Below are 11,931 nucleotides of genomic sequence, written 5' to 3'. Positions count from 1 at the left end.
CCAAATCTACCAGTCCTGGTTTCATCTAAATGGCCACATGTTGCTCTATCTATTTATATAAGTTTCATATCCATATTTGTAGGAGTTAGCGAAATATCTGCAAAAGGAAGTTGGAGTTCTCGTCCGACTGCGTGATATTTTTACGTAATTTGGACTTTCCGCTATGCCATTCCAATTCTCGAACGGAGAATGCTTCATATGTATGACCATAAAAGGTCCAAAAATTGTCTACATTTACCAATCTTGGTGTCATCGGAAAGCGCACATGTTCATCTATCTATTCAAATAAGTTTCATATCCAATTTTGCTGTAGTTAGGGAATCATCTGCAAAAGAAAGTGTGAGTTTTTGTGCATCTGCCTCCTGTTTTGCGTAATTCCCGCTTAGTCTGCGCTATACTGTCCCTCTTACCACCCAGAGAATACTTTATATATTCGACCATAAAAGGTCTAAAAATTGTCCAAATCTACCAGTCCTGGTTTCGTCTAAATGGCCACATGTTGCTCTATCTATTTATATAAGTTTCATATCCACAATCGTAGTAGTTAGCGAAATATCTGCAAAAGGAAGTTGGAGTTTTCGTCCGACTGCGTGATATTTTTACATAATTTGGACTTTCCGCTATGCCATTCCAATTCTCGAACGGAGAATGCTTCATATGTATGACCATAAAAGGTCCAAAAATTGTCTACATTTACCAATCTTGGTGTCATCTGAAAGCGCACATGTTCATCCATCTATTCATGTAACTTTCATATCCAGTTTTGCTGTAGTTAGGGAATCATCCGCAGAAGGAAGTGTGACTTCTTACGCATCTGCCTCCTATTTTGCGTAATTCCCGCTGAGTCTTCGCTATACTGTCCCTCTTACCGCCCAGAGAATGCTTCATATATTCGACCATAAAAGGTCTAAAAATTGTCCAAATCTACCAGTCCTGGTTTCATCTAAATGGCCACATGTTGCTCTATCTATTTATATAAGTTTCATATCCACAATCGTAGTAGTTAGCGAAATATCTGCAAAAGGAAGTTGGAGTTCTCGTCCGACTGCGTGATATTTTTACATAATTTGGACTTTCCGCTATGCCATTCCAATTCTCGAACGGAGAATGCTTCGTATGTATGACCATAAAAGGTCCAAAAATTGTCTACATTTACCAATCTTGGTGTCATCTGAAAGCGCACATGTTCATCTATCTATTCATATAACTTTCATATCCAGTTTTGCTGTAGTTAGGGAATCATCTGCAAAAGGAAGTGTGAGTTTTTGCGCATCTGCCTCCTTTTTTGTGTAACTCCCGCTTATTGTGCGCTATGCTGTCCTTCTTACCGCCCAGAGAATGCTTTATATATTCGACCATAAAAGGTCTAAAAATTGTCCAAATCTACCAGTCCTTGTTTCATCTAAATGGCCACATGTTCCTCTATCTATTTATACAAGTTTCATATCCATATTTGTAGTAGTTAGCGAAATATCTGCAAAAGGAAGTTGGAGTTCTCGTCCGACTGCGTAATATTTTTACGTAATTTGGACTTTCCGCTATGCCATTCCAATTCTCGAACGGAGAATGCTTCATATGTATGACCATAAAATTCATATGTATGACCATAAAAGGTCCAAAAATTGTCTACATTTACCAATCTTGGTGTCATCGGAAAGCGCACATGTTCATCTATCTAATCAAATAAGTTTCATATCCAATTTTGCTGTAGTTAGGGAATCATCTGCAAAAGAAAGTGTGAGTTTTTGCACGTCTGCCTCCTGTTTTGCGTAATTCCCGCTTAGTCTGCGCTATACTGTCCCTCTTACCGCCCAGAGAATACTTTATATATTCGACCATAAAAGGTCTAAAAATTGTCCAAATCTACCAGTTCTGGTTTCATCTAAATGGCCACATGTTCCTCTATCTATTTATATAAGTTTCATATCCATATTTTTAGTAGTTAGCGAAATATCTGCAAAAGGAAGTTGGAGTTCTCGTCCGACTGCGTGATATTTTTACATAATTTGGATATTCCGCTATGCCATTCCAATTTTCGAACAGAGAATGCTTCGTATGTATGACCATAAAAGGTCCAAAAATTGTCTACATTTACCAATCTTGGTGTCATCTGAAAGCGCACATGTTCATCTATCTATTCATATAACTTTCATATCCAGTTTTGCTGTAGTTAGGGAATCATCTGCAAAAGGAAGTGTGAGTTTTTGCGCATCTGCCTCCTTTTTTGTGTAACTCCCGCTGGTCTGCGCTATGCTGTCCCTCTTACCGCCCAGAGAATGCTTTATATATTCGACCATAAAAGCTCTAAAAATTGTCCAAATCTACCAGTCCTGGTTTCATCTAAATGGCCACCTGTTCCTCTATCTATTTATATAAGTTTCATATCCATATTTGTAGGAGTTAGCGAAATATCTGCAAAAGGAAGTTGGAGTTCTCGTCCGACTGCGTGATATTTTTACGTAATTTGGACTTTCCGCTATGCCATTCCAATTGTCGAACGGAGAATGCTTCATATGTATGACCATAAAAGGTCCAAAAAATGTCTACATTTACCAATCTTGGTGTCATCTGAAAGCGCACATGTTCATCTATCTATTCATATAACTTTCATATCCAATTTTGCTGTAGTTAGGGAATCATCTGCAAAAGAAAGTGTGAGTTTTTGCGCGTCTGCCTCCTGTTTTGCGTAATTCCCGCTTAGTCTGCGCTATACTGTCCCTCTTACCGCCCAGAGAATACTTTATATATTCGACCATAAAAGGTCTAAAAATTGTCCAAATCTACCAGTCCTGGTTTCATCTAAATGACCACATGTTGCTCTATCTATTTATATAAGTTTCATATCCATGTTTTTAGTAGTTAGCGAAATATCTGCAAAAGGAAGTTGGAGTTCTCGTCCGACTGCGTGATATTTTTACGTAATTTGGACTTTCCGCTATGCCATTCCAATTCTCGAACAGAGAATGCTTCATATGTACGACCATAAAAGGTCCAAAAATTGTCTACATTTACCAATCTTGGTGTCATCTGAAAGCGCACATGTTCATCAATCTATTCAAATAAGTTTCATATCCAATTTTGCTGTAGTTAGGGAATCATCTGCCAAAGAAAGTGTGAGTTTTTACGCATCTGCCTCCTGTTTTGCGTAATTCCCGCTTAGTCTTCGCTATACTGTCCCTCTTACCGCCCAGAGAATGCTTCATATATTCGACCATAAAAGGTCTAAAAATTGTCCAAATCTACCAGTCCTGGTTTCATCTAAATGGCCACATGTTGCTCTATCTATTTATATAAGTTTCATATCCATATTTGTAGGAGTTAGCGAAATATCTGCAAAAGGAAGTTGGAGTTCTCGTCCGACTGCGTGATATTTTTACGTAATTTGGACTTTCCGCTATGCCATTCCAATTCTCGAACGGAGAATGCTTCATATGTATGACCATAAAAGGTCCAAAAATTGTCTACATTTACCAATCTTGGTGTCATCGGAAAGCGCACATGTTCATCTATCTATTCAAATAAGTTTCATATCCAATTTTGCTGTAGTTAGGGAATCATCTGCAAAAGAAAGTGTGAGTTTTTGTGCATCTGCCTCCTGTTTTGCGTAATTCCCGCTTAGTCTGCGCTATACTGTCCCTCTTACCACCCAGAGAATACTTTATATATTCGACCATAAAAGGTCTAAAAATTGTCCAAATCTACCAGTCCTGGTTTCGTCTAAATGGCCACATGTTCCTCTATCTATTTATATAAGTTTCATATCCATATTTGTAGGAGTTAGCGAAATATCTGCAAAAGGAAGTTGGAGTTCTCGTCCGACTGCGTGATATTTTTACGTAATTTGGACTTTCCGCTATGCCATTCCAATTGTCGAACGGAGAATGCTTCATATGTATGACCATAAAAGGTCCAAAAAATGTCTACATTTACCAATCTTGGTGTCATCTGAAAGCGCACATGTTCATCTATCTATTCATATAACTTTCATATCCAATTTTGCTGTAGTTAGGGAATCATCTGCAAAAGAAAGTGTGAGTTTTTGCGCGTCTGCCTCCTGTTTTGCGTAATTCCCGCTTAGTCTGCGCTATACTGTCCCTCTTACCGCCCAGAGAATACTTTATATATTCGACCATAAAAGGTCTAAAAATTGTCCAAATCTACCAGTCCTGGTTTCATCTAAATGACCACATGTTGCTCTATCTATTTATATAAGTTTCATATCCATGTTTTTAGTAGTTAGCGAAATATCTGCAAAAGGAAGTTGGAGTTCTCGTCCGACTGCGTGATATTTTTACGTAATTTGGACTTTCCGCTATGCCATTCCAATTCTCGAACAGAGAATGCTTCATATGTACGACCATAAAAGGTCCAAAAATTGTCTACATTTACCAATCTTGGTGTCATCTGAAAGCGCACATGTTCATCAATCTATTCAAATAAGTTTCATATCCAATTTTGCTGTAGTTAGGGAATCATCTGCCAAAGAAAGTGTGAGTTTTTACGCATCTGCCTCCTGTTTTGCGTAATTCCCGCTTAGTCTTCGCTATACTGTCCCTCTTACCGCCCAGAGAATGCTTCATATATTCGACCATAAAAGGTCTAAAAATTGTCCAAATCTACCAGTCCTGGTTTCATCTAAATGGCCACATGTTGCTCTATCTATTTATATAAGTTTCATATCCATATTTGTAGGAGTTAGCGAAATATCTGCAAAAGGAAGTTGGAGTTCTCGTCCGACTGCGTGATATTTTTACGTAATTTGGACTTTCCGCTATGCCATTCCAATTCTCGAACGGAGAATGCTTCATATGTATGACCATAAAAGGTCCAAAAATTGTCTACATTTACCAATCTTGGTGTCATCGGAAAGCGCACATGTTCATCTATCTATTCAAATAAGTTTCATATCCAATTTTGCTGTAGTTAGGGAATCATCTGCAAAAGAAAGTGTGAGTTTTTGTGCATCTGCCTCCTGTTTTGCGTAATTCCCGCTTAGTCTGCGCTATACTGTCCCTCTTACCACCCAGAGAATACTTTATATATTCGACCATAAAAGGTCTAAAAATTGTCCAAATCTACCAGTCCTGGTTTCATCTAAATGGCCACATGTTCCTCTATCTATTTATATAAGTTTCATATCCATATTTGTAGTAGTTAGCAAAATATCTGCAAAAGGAAGTTGGAGTTCTCGTCCGACTGCGTGATATTTTTACGTAATTTGGACTTTCCGCTATGCCATTCCAATTCTCGAACGGAGAAGGCTTCATATGTATGACCATAAAAGGTCCAAAAATTGTCAACATTTACAAATCTTGGTGTCATCTGAAAGCGCACATGTTCATTCATCTATTCATATAAGTTTCATATCCAGTTTTGCTGTAGTTAGGGAATCATCCGCAGAAGGAAGTGTGACTTCTTACGCATCTGCCTCCTATTTTGCGTAATTCCCGCTGAGTCTTCGCTATACTGTCCCTCTTACCGCCCAGAGAATGCTTCATATATTCGACCATAAAAGGTCTAAAAATTGTCCAAATCTACCAGTCCTGGTTTCATCTAAATGGCCACATGTTCCTCTATCTATTTATATAAGTTTCATATCCACAATCGTAGTAGTTAGCGAAATATCTGCAAAAGGAAGTTGGAGTTCTCGTCCGACTGCGTGATATTTTTACATAATTTGGACTTTCCGCTATGCCATTCCAATTCTCGAACGGAGAATGCTTCGTATGTATGACCATAAAAGGTCCAAAAATTGTCTACATTTACCAATCTTGGTGTCATCTGAAAGCGCACATGTTCATCTATCTATTCATATAACTTTCATATCCAGTTTTGCTGTAGTTAGGGAATCATCTGCAAATGGAAGTGTGAGTTTTTGCGCATCTGCCTCCTTTTTTGTGTAACTCCCGCTTAGTGTGCGCTATGCTGTCCTTCTTACCGCCCAGAGAATGCTTTATATATTCGACCATAAAAGGTCTAAAAATTGTCCAAATCTACCAGTCCTGGTTTCATCTAAATGGCCACATGTTCTTCATCTATTTATATAAGTTTCATATCCATATTTGTAGTAGTTAGCGAAATATCTGCAAAAGGAAGTTGGAGTTCTCGTCCGACTGCGTAATATTTTTACGTAATTTGGACTTTCCGCTATGCCATTCCAATTCTCGAACGGAGAATGCTTCATATGTATGACCATAAAAGGTCCAAAAATTGTCTACATTTACCAATCTTGGTGTCATCTGAAAGCGCACATGTTCATCTATCTATTCATATAACTTTCATATCCAGTTTTGCTGTAGTTAGGGAATCATCTGCAAAAGGAAGTGTGAGTTTTTGCGCATCTGCCTCCTTTTTTGTGTAACTCCCGCTTAGTCTGCGCTATGCTGTCCCTCTTACCGCCCAGAGAATGCTTCATATATTCGACCATAAAAGGTCTAAAAATTGTCCAAATCTACCAGTCCTGGTTTCATCTAAATGGCCACATGTTCCTCTATCTATTTATATAAGTTTCATATCCATATTTGTAGTAGTTAGCGAAATATCTGCAAAAGGAAGTTGGAGTTCTCGTCCGACTGCGTGATATTTTTACGTAATTTGGACTTTCCGCTATGCCATTCCAATTCTCGAACGGAGAATGCTTCATATGTATGACCATAAAAGGTCCAAAAATTGTCTACATTTACCAATCTTGGTGTCATCTGAAAGCGCACATGTTCATCTATCTATTCATATAAGTTTCATATCCAGTTTTGCTGTAGTTAGGGAATCATCCGCAGAAGGAAGTGTGACTTCTTACGCATCTGCCTCCTATTTTGCGTAATTCCCGCTGAGTCTTCGCTATACTGTCCCTCTTACCGCCCAGAGAATGCTTCATATATTCGACCATAAAAGGTCTAAAAATTGTCCAAATCTACCAGTCCTGGTTTCATCTAAATGGCCACATGTTCCTCTATCTATTTATATAAGTTTCATATCCACAATCGTAGTAGTTAGCGAAATATCTGCAAAAGGAAGTTGGGGTTCTCGTCCGACTGCGTGATATTTTTACGTAATTTGGACTTTCCGCTATGCCATTCCAATTCTCGAACGGGGAATGCTTCATATGTATGACCATAAAAGGTCCAAAAATTGTCTACATTTACCAAGCGTGGTGTCATCTGAAAGCGCACATGTTCATCTATCTATTCAAATAAGTTTCATATCCAATTTTGCTGTAGTTAGGGAATCATCTGCAAAGGGAAGTGTGAGTTTTTGTGCATCTGCCTCCTGTTTTGCGTAGTTCCCGCTTAGTCTGCGCTATACTGTCCCTCTTACCACCCAGAGAATACTTTATATATTCGACCATAAAAGGTCTAAAAATTGTCCAAATCTACCAGTCTTGGTTTCATCGAAATAGCCACATGTTCCTCTCTCTATCTATATAAGTTTCATATCCATATTTGTAGTAGTTAGCGAAATATCTGCAAAAGGAAGTCGGAGTTCTCGTCGGACTGCGTGATATTTATACATAATTTGGACTTTCCGCTATGCCATTCCAAATCTCGAACGGAGAATGCTTCATATGTATTACCATAAAAGGTCCAAAAATTGTCTACATTTACCAATCTTGGTGTCATCTGAAAGCGCACATGTTCATCTATCTATTCATATAACTTTCATATCCTGTTTTGCTGTAGTTAGGGAATCATCTGCAAAGGGAAGTGTGAGTTTTTGCGCATCTGCCTCCTGTTTTGCGTAATTCCCGCTTAGTCTGCTCTATACTGTCCTTCTTACCGCCCAGAGAATACTTTATATATTCGACCATAAAAGGTCTAAAAATTGTCCAAATCTACCAGTCCTGGTTTCATCTAAATGGCCACATGTTCCTCTATCTATTTATATAAGTTTCACATCCATATTTTTAGTAGTTAGCGAAATATCTGCAAAAGGAAGTTGGAGTTCTCGTCCGACTGCGTGATATTTTTACATAATTTGGACTTTCCGCTATGCCATTCCAATTTTCGAACAGAGAATGCTTCGTATGTATGACCATAAAAGGTCCAAAAATTGTCTACATTTACCAATCTTGGTGTCATCTGAAAGTGCACATGTTCATCTATCTATTCATATAACTTTCATATTCAGTTTTGCTGTAGTTAGGGAATCATCTGCAAAAGGAAGTGTGAGTTTTTGCGCATCTGCCTCCTTTTTTGTGTAACTCCCGCTTAGTCTGCGCTATACTGTCCCTCTTACCGCCCAGAGAATGCTTTATATATTCGACCATAAAAGGTCTACAAATTGTCCAAATCTACCAGTCCTGGTTTCATCTAAATGGCCACATGTTCCTCTATCTATTTATATAAGTTTCATATCCATGTTTTTAGTAGTTAGCGAAATATCTGCAAAAGGAAGTTGGAGTTCTCGTCCGACTGCGTGATATTTTTACGTAATTTGGACTTTCCGCTATGCCATTCCAATTCTCGAACGGAGAATGCTTCATATGTATGACCATAAAAGGTCCAAAAATTGTCTACATTTACCAATCTTGGTGTCATCTGAAAGCGCACATGTTCATCAATCTATTCAAATAAGTTTCATATCCAATTTTGCTGTAGTTAGGGAATCATCTGCAAAAGAAAGTGTGAGTTTTTACGCATCTGCCTCCTGTTTTGCGTAATTCTGGCTTAGTCTTCGCTATACTGTCCCTCTTACCGCCCAGAGAATGCTTCATATATTCGACCATAAAAGGTCTAAAAATTGTCCAAATCTACCAGTCCTTGTTTCATCTAAATGGCCACATGTTCCTCTATCTATTTATATAAGTTTCATATCCATATTTGTAGTAGTTAGCGAAATATCTGCAAAAGGAAGTTGGAGTTCTCGTCCGACTGCGTAATATTTTTACGTAATTTGGACTTTCCGCTATGCCATTCCAATTCTCGAACGGAGAATGCTTCATATGTATGACCATAAAATTCATATGTATGACCATAAAAGGTCCAAAAATTGTCTACATTTACCAATCTTGGTGTCATCGGAAAGCGCACATGTTCATCTATCTAATCAAATAAGTTTCATATCCAATTTTGCTGTAGTTAGGGAATCATCTGCAAAAGAAAGTGTGCGTTTTTGCGCGTCTGCCTCCTGTTTTGCGTAATTCCCGCTTAGTCTGCGCTATACTGTCCCCCTTACCGCCCAGAGAATACTTTATATATTCGACCATAAAAGGTCTAAAAATTGTCCAAATCTACCAGTTCTGGTTTCATCTAAATGGCCACATGTTGCTCTATCTATTTATATAAGTTTCATATCCATATTTTTAGTAGTTAGCGAAATATCTGCAAAAGGAAGTTGGAGTTCTCGTCCGACTGCGTGATATTTTTACATAATTTGGACTTTCCGCTATGCCATTCCCATTTTCGAACAGAGAATGCTTCGTATGTATGACCATAAAAGGTCCAAAAATTGTCTACATTTACCAATCTTGGTGTCATCTGAAAGCGCACATGTTCATCTATCTATTCATATAACTTTCATATCCAGTTTTGCTGTAGTTAGGGAATCATCTGCAAAAGGAAGTGTGAGTTTTTGCGCATCTGCCTCCTTTTTTGTGTAACTCCCGATGGTCTGCGCTATGCTGTCCCTCTTACCGCCCAGAGAATGCTTTATATATTCGACCATAAAAGCTCTAAAAATTGTCCAAATCTACCAGTCCTGGTTTCATCTAAATGGCCACCTGTTCCTCTATCTATTTATATAAGTTTCATATCCATATTTGTAGGAGTTAGCGAAATATCTGCAAAAGGAAGTTGGAGTTCTCGTCCGACTGCGTGATATTTTTACGTAATTTGGACTTTCCGCTATGCCATTCCAATTGTCGAACGGAGAATGCTTCATATGTATGACCATAAAAGGTCCAAAAATTGTCTATATTTACCAATCTTGGTGTCATGTGAAAGCGCACATGTTCATCTATCTATTCATATAACTTTCATATCCAATTTTGCTGTAGTTAGGGAATCATCTGCAAAAGAAAGTGTGAGTTTTTGCGCGTCTGCCTCCTGTTTTGCGTAATTCCCGCTTAGTCTGCGCTATACTGTCCCTCTTACCGCCCAGAGAATACTTTATATATTCGACCATAAAAGGTCTAAAAATTGTCCAAATCTACCAGTCCTGGTTTCATCTAAATGACCACATGTTGCTCTATCTATTTATATAAGTTTCATATCCATGTTTTTAGTAGTTAGCGAAATATCTGCAAAAGGAAGTTGGAGTTCTCGTCCGACTGCGTGATATTTTTACGTAATTTGGACTTTCCGCTATGCCATTCCAATTCTCGAACAGAGAATGCTTCATATGTATGACCATAAAAGGTCCAAAAATTGTCTACATTTACCAATCTTGGTGTCATCTGAAAGCGCACATGTTCATCAATCTATTCAAATAAGTTTCATATCCAATTTTGCTGTAGTTAGGGAATCATCTGCCAAAGAAAGTGTGAGTTTTTACGCATCTGCCTCCTGTTTTGCGTAATTCCCGCTTAGTCTTCGCTATACTGTCCCTCTTAACGCCCAGAGAATGCTTCATATATTCGACCATAAAAGGTCTAAAAATTGTCCAAATCTACTAGTCCTGGTTTCATCTAAATGGCCACATGTTGTTCTATCTATTTATATAAGTTTCATATCCACAATCGTAGTAGTTAGCGAAATATCTGCAAAAGGAAGTTGGAGTTTTCGTCCGACTGCGTGATATTTTTACATAATTTGGACTTTCCGCTATGCCATTCCAATTCTCGAACGGAGAATGCTTCATATGTATGACCATAAAAGGTCCAAAAATTGTCTACATTTACCAATCTTGGTGTCATCGGAAAGCGCACATGTTCATCTATCTATTCAAATAAGTTTCATATCCAATTTTGCTGCAGTTAGGGAATCATCTGCAAAAGAAAGTGTGAGTTTTTACGCATCTGCCTCCTGTTTTGCGTAATTCTGGCTTAGTCTTCGCTATACTGTCCCTCTTACCGCCCAGAGAATGCTTCATATATTCGACCATAAAAGGTCTAAAAATTGTCCAAATCTACCAGTCCTTGTTTCATCTAAATGGCAACATGTTCCTCTATCTATTTATATAAGTTTCATATCCATATTTGTAGTAGTTAGCGAAATATCTGCAAAAGGAAGTTGGAGTTCTCATCCGACTGCGTAATATTTTTACGTAATTTGGACTTTCCGCTATGCCATTCCAATTCTCGAACGGAGAATGCTTCATATGTATGACCATAAAATTCATATGTATGACCATAAAAGGTCCAAAAATTGTCTACATTTACCAATCTTGGTGTCATCGGAAAGCGCACATGTTCATCTATCTAATCAAATAAGTTTCATATCCAATTTTGTTGTAGTTAGGGAATCATCTGCAAAAGAAAGTGTGAGTTTTTGCGCGTCTGCCTCCTGTTTTGCGTAATTCCCGCTTAGTCTGCGCTATACTGTCCCTCTTACCGCCCAGAGAATACTTTATATATTCGACCATAAAAGGTCTAAAAATTGTCCAAATCTACCAGTTCTGGTTTCATCTAAATGGCCACATGTTCCTCTATCTATTTATATAAGTTTCATATCCATATTTTTAGTAGTTAGCGAAATATCTGCAAAAGGAAGTTGGAGTTCTCGTCCGACTGCGTGATATTTTTACATAATTTGGACTTTCCGCTATGCCATTCCAATTTTCGAACAGAGAATGCTTCGTATGTATGACCATAAAAGGTCCAAAAATTGTCTACATTTACCAATCTTGGTGTCATCTGAAAGCGCACATGTTCATCTATCTATTCATATAACTTTCATATCCAGTTTTGCTGTAGTTAGGGAATCATCTGCAAAAGGAAGTGTGAGTTTTTGCGCATCTGCCTCCTTTTTTGTGTAACTCCCGCTGGTCTGCGCTATG

Source organism: Acanthaster planci, linkage group LG12 (genome assembly GCF_054643075.1).
Source record: "Acanthaster planci isolate LZ-2023a linkage group LG12, COTS_SCS, whole genome shotgun sequence".
Taxonomy (NCBI): Eukaryota; Metazoa; Echinodermata; class Asteroidea; order Valvatida; family Acanthasteridae; genus Acanthaster; species Acanthaster planci.
Note: the sequence above shows the minus strand (reverse complement) of the source record.